The sequence below is a fragment of the Tupaia chinensis genome, unplaced genomic scaffold (genome assembly GCF_000334495.1).
Source record: "Tupaia chinensis unplaced genomic scaffold, TupChi_1.0 Scaffold000279_1, whole genome shotgun sequence".
NCBI lineage: Eukaryota > Metazoa > Chordata > Mammalia > Scandentia > Tupaiidae > Tupaia > Tupaia belangeri.
This window is the reverse complement of record NW_006159762.1, coordinates 2,483,725-2,501,333: the sequence shown is the minus strand read 5'-3', so window position 1 is coordinate 2,501,333 and position 17,609 is coordinate 2,483,725. Positions and strand designations below refer to the sequence as shown.

General features: G+C 42.6%; 1 protein-coding gene and 1 pseudogene across 2 annotated transcripts in view; one reads left to right on the top strand and one right to left on the bottom strand.

The window, feature by feature from the left end:
• USP42 (ubiquitin specific peptidase 42) overlaps window positions 1–17,609 on the bottom strand; it is a gene marked incomplete at its 3' end in the record, with an annotated part of 73,603 nt that overhangs the window by 47,730 nt on the left and 8,264 nt on the right. The window contains 1 exon segment of one of the 2 annotated variants that reach the window (XM_027772520.1): window positions 8,089–8,163. 2 annotated transcript variants of the gene reach the window in all.
• Window positions 4,543–6,106, top strand: LOC102479010 (glycylpeptide N-tetradecanoyltransferase 1 pseudogene; annotated as a pseudogene).

Sequence of the window (17,609 nt, the reverse complement as noted above, 5' to 3'; positions counted from 1 at the left end):
GGTTGAGGGTTCCTTCCGCTCCGCGCTCTTGGCAGTAGAGCGTCAAGCCGCGCCCAGTTAAGGGGTACCTGGGCTGCAGGACCCTAGAGTCCCAGCACACCACCCCCTCATCCCCTCACCCCCACCCGAGCACCGACGTCGCTCAATCAAGACTTACTCTGAGTGCGCTCCCTTTTCTGCAACTCAAGCCTAGCAGACGCGGCCTTTAAGAACGCTTGACTCCCTAATCCGGGGCGCGGCTCTTCATCCAGATTTCACACATTGTTTGCAGGAAGGGGAGGATTTTAAACTTGGCTCCGAAAAGGGGTAGACCCTTGCTTCACTCCATAAAGATTTCATTTGAAATTCTAGCAGTGTTTGGGTGCAACTGGACCAGCTCTTGCTCCTGAGTGCTAGGTACATGCTTCCAATTACTTATTGGACGTCTCTACCGCGAGGTGTAACTAATTCATTGTTACATCTCCCTTGCGTCGTGACTCTCTTCCTCCCTGTTGTATTCCTCCCTGTTTTAAGGACATGGAACTCTCCTGCATTGACCCGAGTCTCCCTCTCTCCTGCACCACGTGACCTAACCCTTTACACCAAGTTGGGTCCATCCGACTGGCACTGGGGCTGCGGTCCTAACTCAACCTGCATCAACTTTTCAAAAGGTTGATCTCACTAAACCCATTCCAACAGTCTCCTCTGTGGGCCTCCACTCCCTTTCTTCCTTCATACTGTGGCCAGGATGATCTTTCTTTTTTAGAAATTTTTTGCCATAGGGCGTGTGTGCTCGCTAGCAAGAGAAAGAGAGAGAGAGAGGGAGGGAGAGAAAGCCAGAGACAGTAAGAGGGAAAGTGAAAAGTCAGTCTCCCCCCAAGATCTTGGGCACCCACATAAACATGCCCAGGTGATTGGTTTTCATATCACTTGGTTTGGGAATTGAACCGGGGTCAACCATGAGGGAGTACAGCGACATAACCGTTAAGCCATCTGTTGGCCGCCAGGGAGATCTTTCCTCAACTACTAGAGCCAGCAGGTGACATGGTGGTTAAGACACTGGACTCCCACATGACAGACTAAGGTTCCAGTCCCAGATCTGGGGTCTTGCTTTTCCTGTTTCCCTTTCTCTATTTGTCTCTGTGGTCAAATTAAAAAATAATAACAACAAATTGAAATAAACAGACAAACATTACTTGTCAGATCATGTGACTCCCCTCTTTAGAACCTTCCTTGGTCCAATGAAAAATCTAAACTTGTTAGCCTGGCATTAAAAGCCCCAAGTTCTCCTTCTTTTATGTATTCCAGCCATAACAAACTTTTTTTCTTTTTTAAAAAAGAATTTTCTTTTTGTTCTTCCTTTTTTTCTTTCTTATTTTTAATTTAACCAGAGAGAGAGAAAGTGAGAAAGCAAACCACCAGGTTCGGGACTCAACCCACTCAATGCCACTGCCGTCCCCAATCCTACTTTCCTACACACATCAGCAGCCTGCTCTACTTCATTGCTACATTGCTTATAGAGTGCCCACCCATGCCTCCTCTTCCACATAACCTTCCATGAGTTCCCCATCAGAATCTTATTCCCCCTATAGATTTCATATATCTCTTGTGGTAGTATTTATACGAAATCACTGCAGTGATAAAATATCAGCTGCGTGCTTGGAACAGAACATTTTGAGGAAACAAAAAAGGGGGAAGGCAGATTCCAAACCAGCCAAATTCAGTGTCCACTTTCAGAATTAACACCACAATGTTTTTCCTGATGAATAGTTATGAAATTTCAACTTCACAACCCTTTCAACACTGTTAACAGGACAGAACAGTCATAGGGATGGACGCTGTACTTTGCTTGCTTTTTCCAAATTACTTCCAGGTGATTGAGTTAAAATATATTCTGGGACCAACAAATGGACCACATGGCTGACCACAGTCTGAGTCCTAGACCTGGTGGCTTGAAACCCACACTGGGTATGTGTGCCTGCGTACCCAAAATCCTCAGAGGAGAATGGAGAAGGGATTGCAGCATAGCCATCCCTCCTGTGGGGTGATTTCTCACATTCTCTCTTTCTAGCAAGAGCACTTACCTTATGGCAAAAATCTCTCTTTAAACAAACAAACAAACAAACAAACAAAAATTAGGGGCCAGCAGGTGGCATGGTGGTTAAGGTGCTAGACTCCCACATGGCTGACTCTGATTCGAGTCCCTGACCTGGTAGTTTGCTTTCTCACTTTCCCTCTCTCTCTCCCTCTCCTCTCTGGTTAAATTAAAAATAAAGTTAAATAAAATAGTTATTTTTAAAAATTAGAATATATTCTTTTTTTTTCTTTTAAAATATTTTGCAATAGGATGCATATGCTAGTTAGAGAGAGACAGAAAGAAAGAGTGACAGAGCATCTCCCCCATGGAGGACGGTCACACCATAATCCCTTCTCTATTTCTTCCTCCTTTCAGGATTTTGGACATGCACACACACCCAGTGTGTTTTTCAAGCTACTGGGTCTGAGACCCAAATCATCTGTTTGGCTGTATAGAATCCAGCCACCTTATCTAGCATGCCACCAACTGTCCAGATCCAAATTCTTCATATACACCTGAGCTTTGTGGTATTTCAAAATTGCTTCTCTTGGAAATCATATTAGAAGTTTGGCTTCTGTGGGACCAGCAGTTAGCGTAATGGCTATGTTGTTGGACTCCCATGTAGTTGACCACAGTTCACATCCCAGACCCGGTGGCTTAAAACTCATGCCGGGTGCATGTGCGTGCATGCCCAAGATCCTGAGAGGAGAATGGAGGAGAAGGGATTGTGGCGTGGCCATCCCCCCTGGGGGTGATTTCTTGCTTTCTGTTTCTCTGTCTCTCTCTGGCGAGCGCACGAGCCCTATAGCAAAACCCTCTCCGAAAAAAAAAAAAGAAAAGAAAAAAAGTTTGGCTTCTGGGACCAGCAGTTAGCATAATGGCTATGTCGCTGGACTCCCATGTAGTCGACTGCAGCTCGAGTCCTGGACCTGGTGGCTTAAACTCACACCGGGTATGTGTGTATGCGTGCCCAAGATCCCGAGAGGAGAATGGAGGAGAAGGGATTGCGGCATGGCCATCCTCTCTGGGGGGTGAGTTCTCGCTTTCTGTCTCTCTGTCTCTCTCTGTCTTTCTGGTGAGCGCATGCACCGCGTCCTATAGCAAAAAACCTCTCCAAATAAAGAAAAAAAAAAAAACCTGCCTTTATACTAGAGACAAACTAGCTGCAAGTTCCCCCCATCCATAGTCTGAGAGATCACATGCTTAAAGAGCAATAGTGTCAAAGAGGAATGAATCAGATTTTCTAGAGCCTCCAGACACTTAACTTGCAGTGGTCACTGTTAATGCCTTACACAGATCCCCTGTACTGGCTGATCCCCTCCCAGCAGGCATGAGTGCTAGCTGCTAATAACTCCCAGCTACCCGCTTCCTCTGAGTACTGTTCTTTGATGAAGGGGAGCCTTATCTCCCACTGAAACTATGCCCTTGCTTAACTCTTTTCTTGGCTGTCTCCTTTCATTACCTTCCTTCCAAAGCATTCCCTCAATACACATATACACATAAATTCTTTCTCAAGCCACACTTTCAGATAGCCTGCATTAACACAGTGGGTACCAGCAATGATCCTAAGAAGCAGAGGTATAAAGATAGGATTCCAAGTGATGGGTATATGTGTAGAAGGGAATGTATTGACTTATTCAGTCTCTGGTGTTGGAGGATGTGAGGGAAATAGTACTTAAAACTGCGAAATTGGGGGTGGCTCTATGGCCTGGTGGTTAAGGCAGCCAAACTCACATAACCAACTGTGCAGTTCAAATCCCAGCCCCAGCAGCTTAGAAAACATGTTGAGTGTGTCTGTGTGTGTGTTTGTGCCCCAAATTCTGACAGGGTGGAGAAATGAAGGAAAAGAATTGCATAACTGTGCCCCATTGCAGGGGTGCTTTCTGTTTCTCTTGGATATTTCCAAGCCATTGGTTACAGAATCCACATGAATGAAGACAGATCTAAAGCACCCTCAGTGTCCCTTATACCAATAAGGGATCAATAATACATTGGATTCTGACCCCACTCCCTCACCGAGCCCACAGTGGACATTTCTCCAGTTTCACAAGTGGAATATCTAGTGGTCATACTTAGCAGTTGACATAACTCTCACATTGGTTCCTTGACATGTAAAGTAAGAACTATAGTAAGGCCAGCCAGTGGCATGGTGGTTAAGACAGCTGGATCCCACATGGTCAACTACACGGTTCAAGTCCAGAACCCAGCAGCTTGAAAAACATGCTAGGTGCATGTGCATATGTGCCCAAAATCCCAAAGGGGTTTGCATCATGACCATCCTCCAAAGGGAGGTTTGCTAAAACTGTCTGTCTGGCAAGTGCACACACCCTCTGGCAATTTTTTTTTTTTTTTACAGTCTTTTTTTCTTTTTTCTCTCTTCCTTTCTTTCTTTCTTTTTTTTTTTTTCTATAGGGCATGTGCACTCACCTGAAGACAGAAAGTGAGAAATCAGGTCCTCCCCTCCAGCCTGGCTCTCACAACTCAAGATGGCGAGCGACAGTGAGACAGCAGGGGAAGCTGCCGGCACCTCAGCTGCCGCCGATGATGGAAAGGAACGGAACCAGACATGAGCTCTGCAGTGACTGTGAGAATGAGAAGGACAACAGCTATAACTGGGGTGGTTCGAGTCCAGCCAATGACACTGGAGCCAAAAAAAAAAAGAAAAAGAAAAAGAAACCAAAAAAAAAGAAGAAGAAGAAAGAAAAAGGCAGTGAGACAAATTCAACCCAGGCTCAGCCTGTGAAGATAAACTCTTTGCCTACAGAGAAGATCCCGGAAATACAGAAGGCCATTGAGCTATTCTCAGTGGGCCAAGGACCTGCCAAAACCGTGGAAGAGGCTAGCAAGCGAAGCTACCAGTTCTGGGATACATGTAGCCTCTCCCTAAACTTGGAGAGGTGGTGAACACTCATGGTCTTCTGGAGCCTGACAAAGACAACATCTGCCAGGAGCCCTATACCTGCCCCAGGGCTTCACCTGGGATGCCTTAGACTTGGGGGACCATGGCGTGCTGAAAGAACGATACACACTCCTGAATGAGAACTATGTGGAAGATAATGATAACATGTTCCGATTTGATTATTCCCTGGAATTTCTTTTGTGGGCTCTCCGGCCACCTGGCTGGCTCCCCCGACCCTGGCACTACAGGGTTCAAGAGGTTTCAACTCAAAAACTGGTTGGGTTCACTAGCACCCAGCAAACATCCATATCTATGACACAGAGAAGAAAATGGTAGAAATCAACTTCCTGTGCATCCACAAGAAACTGTGCTCCAAAAGGGTGGCTCTAATCCTGCTCTGCAAGATAACATGGTGAGTTCGCCTGGAGGGCATTTTCCAAGCTGTTTATACTGCTGGCGTGGTTCTGCCAAAGCCTATTGGCATCTGCAGGTACTGGCATCGGTCCCTAAACCCATGAAAGCTGATTGAAGTGAAGTTCTCCCACTTGAGCAGAAATATGACCATGCAGTGTACCATGAAGCTCTACCGACTGCCAAAGGCTCCCAAGACAGCTGGGCTGCGACCAATGGAAAAAAAGGACATTCCAGTAGTATACCAGGTACTTGAAGCAGTTTCACTTCACACTGGTCATGAGTCAGGAGGAGGTGGAGCACTGGTCCTACCCCCAGGAGAATATCATCAACACTTTCATGGAGGAGAATGCGAACGGTGAGGTGACAGACTTCCTGAGCTCTTACAGTTTCCCTCCACCATCATGAACCATCAACCCACAAGAGTCTAAAAGCTGCTTATTCTTTCTACAACATTCACACCCAGACCCCAATTCTAGACCTCATGAGTGACACCCTTGTTCTCACCAAAATGAAAGTGTTTGATGTGTTCAATGCACTGGATCTCACGGAGAACAAAACCTTCCTGGAGAAGGTCAAGTATGACATAGGGGAAGACAACCTGCAATATTACCTTTACAATTGGAAATGCCCCAGCATAGGGGCAGGAAAGATGGGGCTAGTGTTACAGTGACCAGTAGCCAGTGAGATTCTGGATAAAGTCACTGAGAATTCAAACCAGGAGATGGAACCCTACCAAGTGTTGGTCCAATTGTCACAAATGTGAGAATCCTTGGCAAAGAGAAGAGAACTAAACCGGCTTTACCAAACCACCAGCAAACTTGATAATTGTATTGCAATGGCATAGACTGCATGATGTCACCTCTGGCCATTCTCTGGTCTCCCTGTTTTCCAATTAATCACATTCTCATGCAGCCATGATCAAGGGGATGTAACTGCTGAAAAGTAGCTCGTGACTGGCATATTAAGGAGTTAATGGGTGAATAATAAAAGTATTAAAAAAGAAAAAGAAAAAAAGAAAAGAGAGACCGGCAGGTGGCATGGTGGTTAAGGACGCTGGACTCCCACATGGCCGACTACAGTTTGAGTCCTGGACCTGGTAGCTTGCTTTCCCGCTTTCCCTGTCTTTCTCTCTCTCACTCTCTCACTCTGTCCCTCTCTGGTCAAATTAAAATAAATAAACAAATAAAATAATTTTTTAAAATAAAAAAAGAAAAGAAGAAATGAGCTCTCTTAGGGGGAATGGCAACACCACAATCCCTTCTCCTCCAATCTCCTCTCAGGATTTTGGGCATGAACATACACTTGCCTGGAGTGAGTTTCAAGCTTACAGGTCTGGGATTCAAACTGTGATTGGCCATGTGGGAGTCTAGCAACGTAAACATTATGCTATCTGCTGGTTCCCACCTCTGGCAAATTAAATAATAATAATAGTAAAAGGAACTATAATAAAGTCAAGTGGAAGCCCCTGAAACTGCCCTCTCTGGCCAAGATAGTTACTCCTAGAGCAAATTGCAGAGAATAGCACCACCCTCAGAGTTGTAGAGGATGTAGGGCTGGTGGTCTCCATTACATGCCCACTTAATTCACCAGTCTGATCCCTGCAAAAACTATAGATCTGGGACCAGCAGATGATGTAATGGTTACATTGCAGGACTCCCACATGGCTGACTGCAGTTTGAATCCTGGACCCAAAGGCTTGAAACTCATGCTGGGTATGTATGCGTGCGTGCCCAAAATCCCAAAAGGAGAATGGAAGAGAAGTGATTGCAGCATGGCCATTCCCTCTGGGGGGTAATTTCTCATTACTGTCTCTCCATCTTTATCTGGCAAGCACACACACCCTATAGCAAAAATCTCTCAAAAAAGCCCAAACTGTATGGATCATGGAGGATGGAAATTAGCTCTGCAAACCTAATTATCTAATTCCACCACTATCTCTTCCATTCCTTGGAGTTCTTTTACGCAAGAGAATGACGTAGCATTTAGAATCTTTTTTTTTTAAGAATTATTTTTATTTTAACTTTATTTGTTATGATTATTTTCCAGTTTGATCAGAGAGAGAGAGAGAGAGAAAGTGAGAAAGCAAGTCACCAGGTCTGAGACTTGAACTGTGGTTAGCCATGTGGGAGTCCAGCACCTTTAACCACCATGCCACCTCTGGGCCATATTTAGAATCTTTCACTCAATCTTTAATCTGAGCCCTTGAGAGCAAATGTGAATCATGCTCAATCTCATAGATTTTATTCCTAACCACTATGAACAAACAAAAGAGATTAAACACCAAAGAATAGATTAGTCACAAAACATATTAAAAAGAAGTACCTATTGGGACCAGCAGTTAGCTTAATGGCTATATCACTGAACTCCCATGTAGCCGACTGTGGTTTGAGTCCTGGACCCAGTGCCCTAAACTCACGCTGGGCACATGGGTGTGTGTGCCCAAGATCCCAAGAGGAGAACGGAGGAGAAGGGATTGCGGTGTGGCCATCCCCCCTGGGGGGTGATTTCTTGCTTTCTATCTCTCTGTCTTTCTGGCGAGTGCACGTGCCCTATAGCAAAAACCTCTCAAAACAAACAAACAAACAAAACAAAACAAAAAAGAAGTACCTACTGTAACTTACTACCAAAAAAGAAAGAAGAAAAGAAAATAGGGACAGGAAAGAAGGAAAGGAGAAGAGGGAATGAGGGATGGGGGAAGGAATCAGACAAGCAAGAGTACCTTCCTTTAACTGTTAGAGTGCTCAGATGACACCATCATTAGATTTGTCCATGCAGACTCAGTCGTTGGAGAGTGCTATTTGGGAACAAACAGATTAAGTGTAAATTCCAGCTCCAGCTTTTATTTATTAGTTGAGTTCTTTGAGTTTTGCTTTGAACTTGCATGAAATAAAAGTCTGGTTTAACTTATCAAAGCCAATTTTATCCCAATGAATAATTAACACCTCTTTCCCCAAACCAACATAAGACATTAAAGACCGAAAGTTTTCAAAGAGATATATTTAATCTTCCGAGGATCACTGTCTCCTATAAAGGAATTTGAGATGGCAACTGGCCAAATCTTAGATATAGCTTGTTTTTAGGTGACAGAGTTCAATCAGTTCTTTATATATTACCAGAATATTAATTTAGAACACAGAATGGGGACCCAGATGTTGGCACAGTGGTAAAACTTGATGCTCTCAGAGACAATCCCAAATGAGAAGGTTCTTGGTTCAAGTCTAAAGACCTCCTTGAGTACGCTGGGCACACACGTACCTATGGTCTGGGGCTGGATCTTCCTGTCTTTCACCCTCTCTCTGCCTCCATTGCTCATGGAAGAACTAATTTTTTGAGGGGAGTATGTTTTTGTTATAGGGTGCATGTGCTAGCTGGAAAGAGACTGAAAGAGAGAAAGTAAGAAATCACCTCCCCTCCCCCAGGAGGAGATGGCCACACCACAAGCCCTTCCTTCTCTTCCATTCTCCTCGGGATTTTGAGCATGCACACACACACATACCCAGAATGATTTCCTCCCTCCCTTCCTTCCTTCCTTCTTTCCTTCCTTCTTTTCTTCTTTCTTTCTCTCTTTCTTTTTTAAAGAATTATTTAATTTAATTTATTATTATTTCTTGAATATGACCAAAGAGAAAAAGTGAGAAAGCAAGCCACCAGGTCTGGGACTTGAACCACAGTCAGCCATGTGGGAGCTCAGTGCCTAAACCACACCACCACCTGATGACCTCCCCAGCATGATTTTCAAGTCACTGAGTCCAGGACTCAAATCACAGTCGGCCATGTGGGAGTCCGATGCCTTAATCACCACGCGACCTGCTGGCCCAACAATTTTAAAAATAAAAAATAAGAAGATGAACTCAGAATGGGTAAGGCACTGGAGTTATTATGTCTACTTCCAGAGACTCTTCTTTTTTTAAAAAAAAATATTTTATTTAACTTTATTTATTTATTTTAATTTGACCAGAGAGGGACAGAGTGAGAAAGCATGAGAGAGAGACAAAGTGAGAAAGCCGCTAGGTCCAGGGCTTGAACCACGGTGGCTATGTGGGAGTCTGGCGCCCTTAACTACCACACCACCTGCCAGTACCCAGAGACTGTTTTGTTTAGAATCCAGAGTATATGCAATTAGCTACCCCACAGTGCTCCAAGTGAAAAAGGTAGGTCTTAGAGGGCAAAGAATAGAATTAACCCTGAAGTGGGTGTGGTTCAAGAAAAGGTTTTGTTTTGTTACAGGGTGCTTTTGCTCACTGGGAGAGAGAAAGAACAAGAAACACCCGGGGGTTATGGCCAGGCCACAATCCTCTCTTCATTCTCCTTTTGGGATTCTGGGAACCCACATACGGTACTCAGCATATTTTTTAAGCTGCCAGGTCTCTAACCCTGAGGCCCAGTGCCTTAATCAACCCTGAAGTTGGCTGTGTGGGATCCAGTCATCTTAACCACCCTGCCACTCACTGACCTCAGAAAGGAAGTGACATTTGAAATGGGTTTTTGAGAATTAAGTAGATTTTTTCCCCCAGGCAAATAAGGCAAAGAAAAAAAAGATGCCAACTTTGGGGCCAGCAGGTGGCACAGTGGTTAAGGTACTAGACTCCCACATGGCCGACCACAGCTCAAGACCTGGACCCCAGTGATTTGAAATTCATGTTGGGTGTACATGCATGCATGCCCAAAATGCCAGGAAGAGGATGGAGAAGGAATTGCAGCATGGCCATCCCTCCTGGGGAGTGATTTCTCACTTTCCTTCTCACTGTCTCTCTGTCTCTCCAGCGACCACACACATCTTATGGCAAAAACCAAACAACAACAACAAAAAAGATGCCATTGGAATTTCAGGAGCAAATTCCAATTGGAAGCAAATAAAGTCTGGAATGTATGAAAAGTACAAAAATGAAGATTCATAATATATTGATAATAAGGAGAAGGTTCAGTGAGTAGTTTGAGTCAGTGGATTTGGTGTTTCAAAGGAGAAAGGAGAAATAGGTATAAAATGCTGAAGTACATATCTAATTAACTGGGTGAGCCTTTTTCTTTTCCTTTTTTTTTTGAGAGATATTTTTGTTATAGGGTACATGCACTTGCCAGAGAGACAGAGAGAAAGAAAACAAGAAATCACCCCACAGGGGGGATGGCCAATCCCTTCTCTTCCATTCTCTTCTCAGGATTTTGGGCTCACATGCACATGTGCCTGTCTTGAGTTTCAAGCCACCTAGTCCGGGACTCAAATATGTGGGAGTCCATTGATAAAAGCACTAAGCCATCTGCTGGCCCCAATACTCACTTTTTTAGATTTAAATAATGGGAACCAATTCCTGGGCAACTCATGGTGAATACATACTATCCCAAGAGGAGCATGGAGGGGAATGGATTGCAGTGTGGTCATTCCCTGGGGAGGTAATTTCTCGCTTTCTGTCTCTCTCTCTGTCTCTCCAGCAAGCACACATGCCCTATAGCAAAAACCTCTCTTTAAAAAAAATGGGGGCCCAGCAGTTAGTGTAATGGCTATGTCGCTGGACTCCCATGTAATTGACTGCAGTTCAAGTCCCGGACCCAGTGGCTTAAACTCACGCCAGGCACGTGTGCATGCGTGACCAAGATCCCAAGAGGAGAATGGGGAAGAAAAGATTGCAGTGTGGCTATCTCCACTGGGGGGTAATTTCTCACTTTCTGTCTCTCTGTCTCAGTCTTTCTGGCGAGCACATGCGTCCTATAGCAAAAACCTCTCAAAAAAAAAGATTTAATGTATAATGTAACTGATCCCAAAGAGATGTTTTCTGGAACTTAATAAAATGCTCATAGTATGAAGATTAAAATCAGTTTATAAATGTAATGCAATCAGTCCTAAAAGAACACTTTATGGCACTCACTACAGTGTTTTCAATGTTCATCATGGGCAATAAAGCTATTTATTAATACCCTGAACACTTAGCTGTATATATAGCTCCTTCCCCCTGAATCAGCTCACACTTACATTCACTCAGCAAATATTCACCTAGCACTTACTATGGAAGTCAGGGAGAGAAAAATAGTGTTAAGTCTTAAACAGTCCTTACCCTCAGTGAGATTTCAAGATGTTTATATAAAGCAGTTAAGCAATTACTGACAATTCATTGCAGGGAGTGCAATAACAATAGTGCAGGGTTTGGGGGTACAGTTAAATGGGAGGGAAAGTATAGAACAGGCTTCCCTGCAAAAAGGCACATTGAGATGAATGAGGATTGAGTTGTGATGAACAAGGTAAACTGGGGACTGAGACAACTCAGAGAAGGGATTGCGGGGTGGCCATCCCCCCTGGGGGGTGATTTCTCGCTTTCTGTCTCTATGTCTCTCTCTGTCTGGCGAGCGCATGCGCCCTATAGCGAAAAAACCTTTCCAAAAAAAAAAAAAATCTCTTTGTTGTCCTTGCTTGATTATTTTGTGTCTCAGTGTGGATCTGTGTTTATCCTACTTAGAGTTTGAATTTCTTGTATATGTACTCTCGGTGTTTTATCAGACTTGGCAAGTTGTAAACTATTATTTGTTCAAATGTCCTTCCTACCCATTTCTTTTGTCTCCTGGGACTTCCATTTTTTTATGTTAGTCTACTTGATGGTGGTCCATCCGTCCCTTAGGTACTGTTCAGTTTTTCTTCATTGTTTTTTCTTTCTTCTTTTCTATTGAAATAAACTATTTATCTTCAAATTTGCTGATCCTTCCTACTGCTCAAATCTGGTATTAAGTCCCTCTATTTAATTTAATTTTTAAAGAATTATTTTATTTTAACTTTATTTGTTATTATTTTTTAATTTGACCAGAGAGGGCCAGAGCCCATGGGAGGGAACAAGAGAGAGAGAGGAAGCAAGCCACCAGGTCCAGGACTCGAATCACAGTCGGCCATGTGGGAGTTCAGCAGTCTTCACCACCATGCCATTTGTTGACTCACCCTCTAGTTAATTTTAAACTGCAGTTCGTGTTCCTTTCACCTCCAAAATCTCAGTTTGCTTTGTTCTTATAATCTCTATGTCATGGTTGATAATCTTTATTTATTGAGACATTGTTCTCTTGGTTTCCTTCTTTCTTAAATTTAATTTTGTTATTTTTAAAATATTTGTTATAGAGTGTGTGTACTCACCAGAAAAAGACAGGAGGAGAGAGAGAGGGAAAGTGAGAAAGCACCACCCAGGGAGGATGGCCACAATCACTTCTCCATTCTCCTCTTGGGATTTTGGCCATACATGCTCACACACCTGGCATGTCTGGTTTCCTTTTCTCCTTTATCCCTGATTTTCTTTAGCTATTGGAATATATATAGGACAATTGACTAAAAGTCTTTGTCTCATAACTCCAATGCCCATGTTTTCTCATTTGTTTTCATCTTAGTCATGGGTCATATTTTCCTGTATACTTGCGTGTTTTGTATTTCAGGTTGAAAACTGGACTTTTGAATATTATTATGTTTTTTAAAAAGAAAAGAAAATACTACCCAGGTCTTTGCACTCTGGCTCTTTGTTGGGGTATGACTTCAACACTTAGCCAACTCTTCTTTTACAACTCTACTTTTCCCTTTATTTTCTACTTGTGCAAACTCTAAAGACCAGTTGAAGTGAAAACTTCCCAGTCTGTTCTGAGCACTCCTTCTGTGGTCATGTACATAGCTTTCTAAGAGATTCCCTGGTATCTACAGGAGTTTTTCAAAGCCCTTTTTCTCCAAAGTTTCTCATTCTCCAGATTTTAACCTATCTATTATTTGCACCAACTGGTCTTTTTTTTTCTTTCTTTTTTTTTTTTTTTTTTGCTCCAGGCATTAGTGGCTTTTTTTTTTTTTTTAGTTCTGAGCACTCCTTCTGTGGTCATGTACATAGCTTTCTAAGAGATTCCCTGGTATCTACAGGAGTTTTTCAAAGCCCTTTTTCTCCAAAGTTTCTCATTCTCCAGATTTTAACCTATCTATTATTTGCACCAACTGGTCTTTTTTTTTCTTTCTTTTTTTTTTTTTTTTGCTCCAGGCATTAGTGGCTTGTTCATTTGTCTTTTAATGCTTTTCAGGAATCTCCTCCAGATAGCCACAGCCACTTCTCTGCCCTCAGAGATTTATAGGTTAGGCAAATAATGGCAGATCCTTTGTATTAATAGTCAGAGAGCCCATAGCCAAGTCAAAAACACACACACAATGCCTTTGAATCAAGGTCTGCTCTATTCCTGGACCAGATGCTCATACAGAATATAGCCTTCCATCTGTGGACCGCTGGGGTGGAGTAAGGCTATGGTAAATACCAGTACCTCTCTCAACCTGTTTCAGTCACCTTTCTCCTGGCTAGTATTTGCTTAGTTGCTGTAAACTTCTGACTATCTTACAGAGTTTGGAAAAGGTTGATTCTGATATTTTGGGGCCAGGTTCTTCAGTGTTTCTGGGAAGAGAAAACTCCAGAGGTCTTTGTTCACTGCCATCATTCTTAAGGGTTATTTTTTTTTTTACGACAAATTTTTGTTTAGGCATGATATATAAATGATGTTACTCATGGAAACATAGCCTTTGGGGTCATCCAAGAATTCCACTATTAGTTTTGGTTCCTCAAAATCAATTACCAGTCTTCTGATTATTCTATTTTCCCTACTTTCTTGGAAAATGGGAAAAATAACATAGCAAGGTGACTTGGTATTACTTTGTCATCCAGGGAGATGTCAAAATTGAGAGAAGATGGCAGGAATAGGATGAAAGAAACATAATCAGGAATTACAGACTTCCCATAAACAGAAGGAAACAGTAGGGAGGTCGGAAGATGAAAGCAAAGGGCAGTGTTACCTAAAATCATGATGTTTCAAATGAGGCAGGAGAAAAGACTGTGGAAACTTATTTTCTAAGCTGTAAGACGCAATAATTTAGCTGGCTGAATAAACACAAAAACACACACAAACGAACATACCTCTTAAATGTAACATTACTTCTGTCTACTCAGGAACAAAACCAGAATTCATATTAACATAGGATAATATGGTTTTTTTACTTTTTAGAAGGGCTAATGTTAAAAAAAAAAAGTAGAAATAGTATGAGAGAATTAATACCATCAATAGAAACCCAGCAGATAGCATGGTGGTTAAAGTGCTGGACTCACACCTGGCTGACCGCAGTTTGAGTCCTGGACCTGGTGGCTTGCTTTCTCACTTTCTTTCTCTATCTCTCTCTCTCATGTACACACACACACAAACACACACATGCCCTAAAGCAAATTAAAAAAAATAATAATAAAATTAAATACATAATTCTTTTTTTGAAATAAACTCATTCTTTAATTCCATTTTTCTACAAACTTTTTTTTAAAAAAAGTTATTTGTTGATGTATTTATTTTAATTTGACCAGAGAGAGAGAGAGACAGTGAGTAAGCAAGCCACCAGGTCCAGGACTTGAACTGTGGTCAGCCATGTGGGAGTCCAGCATCTTAACTCCCACACCACCTGTCGACCCCGAGTACATAATTCTTTTTAAAAAAAGAAAGAAAGAAAGAAAGAAAGAAAGAAAGAAAGAAAGAAAGAAAGAAAGAAAGAAAGAAAGAAAGAAAGGAAGAAAGAAAGAAAGAAAGAAAAAAACAAGAAACCCAGGGTGGCTGGTGGTGTGACGGTTAAAGGCACTAGACTCCCACATGGCCAATTGTGGTTCAAGTCCCAGACCTGGTAACTTGCTTTCTCTCTCTCTCACTCTGTGCCTCTCTGCTCAAACTGAAATAAATAAATAAAGTTAAATAAAATAATTCTTGGGGCTGGCAGGTGGCATGGTGGTTAAGGGCGCTGGACTCCCACATAACTGACCAAGGTTTGAGTCCCAGACCTGGTGGCTTACTTTCTCACTTTCTCTCTCTCTTTCTCTCTGTCCCTCTCTGGTCAAATTAAAATAAAGAGGGACCAGCAGTTAGCATAATGGCTATGTCGCTGGACTCCCAACTGGTTGACTGTGGTTCGGGTCCTGGACCCAGTGGCTTAAAACTCACACCGGGCACGTGTGCGTGTGTGCCCAATATCCGAGAGGAGAATGGAGGAGAAGGGATGGCACCGTGGCCATCCCCCCTGGGGAGTGATTTCTCTCTTTCTGTCTCTCTGTCTCTCTCTGTCTGTCTGGCGAGCGCACGCAAAAAAAAAATAAATAAAATAATTAAAAGAAAGAAAAAATGTTAAATAATTCTTTTAAAAAATTCTTAAAACAAAAAAAAGAAACCCTATTTGAGTACAAAAGGGAGACAGATTTAAAAATATGCATATAAAGTCAAATAATCTCTATGGACTAATGATAACTTAGGAAATATTCTAAACAGTGAACCTCACCACAGTATTGGAAATAAAATAGCAAATAATATACAACTGAGGGAACCAGCAGTTAGCGTAATGGCTATGTCGCTGGACTCCCACGTAGTCGACCGCAGTTCGCGTCTCGGACCCGGTGGCTTAAATCTCACGCCGGGCGCGTGTGCGTGCGTGCCCAAGATCCCGAGAGGAGAATGGAGGAGAAGGGATTGCGGCGTGACCATCCCCTCTGGGGGGTGATTTCTCGCTTTCTGTCTCTATGTCTCTCTCTCTGTCTGTCTGGCGAGCGCACGCGCCCTATAGGGAAAACCTCTCCAAAAAAAAAAAAGAGAAATATACAACTGAGACCAGCAGATTCTGTAATAACTACACACTGGACTCCCACGTGGTTAGGTGCTGTTCAAGTCCTGGATTCAGCAGCTTAAAATTCACACGGTGGGTAAGGGGGACCAGCAGGTGGCATGGTGGTTAGGGCGTCAGAAACTCTCACATGGCTGACCATGGTTCAAGTCCCAGACCTGGTGGCTTGCTTCCTTACTTTCCCTCTCTCTCTCTGTGTCTCTCTCTGGTCAAATTAAAATAAATGAATTAATAAATAAAATAAATAATTCTAAACAAACAAATAAAAACAACTAACACCAGCCATTTGTGTGTGTGTGCCTAAAATCCTGAGAGGAGGATGGAGAAGAAGGGATTGAGGCATGGCCATCCGCTCTGGGCGGGTGATTTCTTGCTTTCTGTCTCTCTGGCGGGCACATGTCCCCTATAGCAAAAAAATCTCTCTTAAGAGGGCCAGCAGGTGGCGTGGTGGTGAAGGTGCTGGACACTCCCACATGGCCAACCATGGTTCTAGTCCCAGACCTGGTAGCTTGCTTCTTCTCTTCTCTTCTCTTCTCTTCTCTCTCTCTCTCTCTCTCTCTCTCTGTCTGTCTCTCTGGTCAAATTAAAATAAATGAATGAATAAATAAATAATTCTTAAAAAATTTTCTCTTAAAAAATAATAATATACAATAAGCTGGAATCATATGTAGGGCTTAAATGAAGAACTTGATCAAACATTACAAAACAACACTTGCTGAATGGAGATTTATAACTCAATACTGAATAGGCATCATATTCTCCAAATTAGATTGTAAATGTGATGAAACTGATTCCAAAGGGCTTCTTTCTGGAACATAATAAATTGTTTGCAAGGTAAATATATTATAGTAACCTCTTAATTGAGTTACAAGTGTAATACACTAAATCCCAAGAGGATTCCTTCTGGAAATTAGTTAAAATATTTAAAATTCTCCCAAACGTTAAACACATTAAGATGTAAATATAATTATGTACACTTGCCATCTTTCTTCCTGAATAGTTTAGTTTTTCATTAATCAATTTTTTTACTGAGTATCCACTGAACATAAGAGAGATACAGATAAAAATGAAGGTAACAGACATACAGTCTTTTTTTTTAATTATTTTTTATTTATTTATTTATTTTTTGGAGAGATTTTCACTGTAGGGCGCGTGCGCTCGCCAGACAGACAGAGAGAGACATAGAGACAGAAAGCGAGAAATCACCCCCCAGGGGGGATGGTCATGCCGCAATCCCTTCTCCTCCATTCTCCTCTCGGGATCTTGGGCACGCACACACACGCGCCCGGCGTGAGTTTTAAGCCACCGGGTCCGGGACACGAACCGCGGTCGACTACGTGGGAGTCCAGCAACATAGTCATTACGCTAACTGCTGGTTCCCTAGTCTTTATACTAATAGAATTTTCAGAATTTGTATGTGGGAGAGGGTTTGGGGCAGAAAGAGAAATTTACTTAAAAAAAAGTTAAAAATTTATAATGGAGGGGCAAGCAGGTAGTGTGGTGAAGGCATTGAACTCTCACATAACTGACTGCAGTTCAAGTCCCAGACCCAGCAGCTTTAAAATCATGCACGGGGGGGGGGGGGACAACAGGGGGGAGGGGGGGTGAGGGGC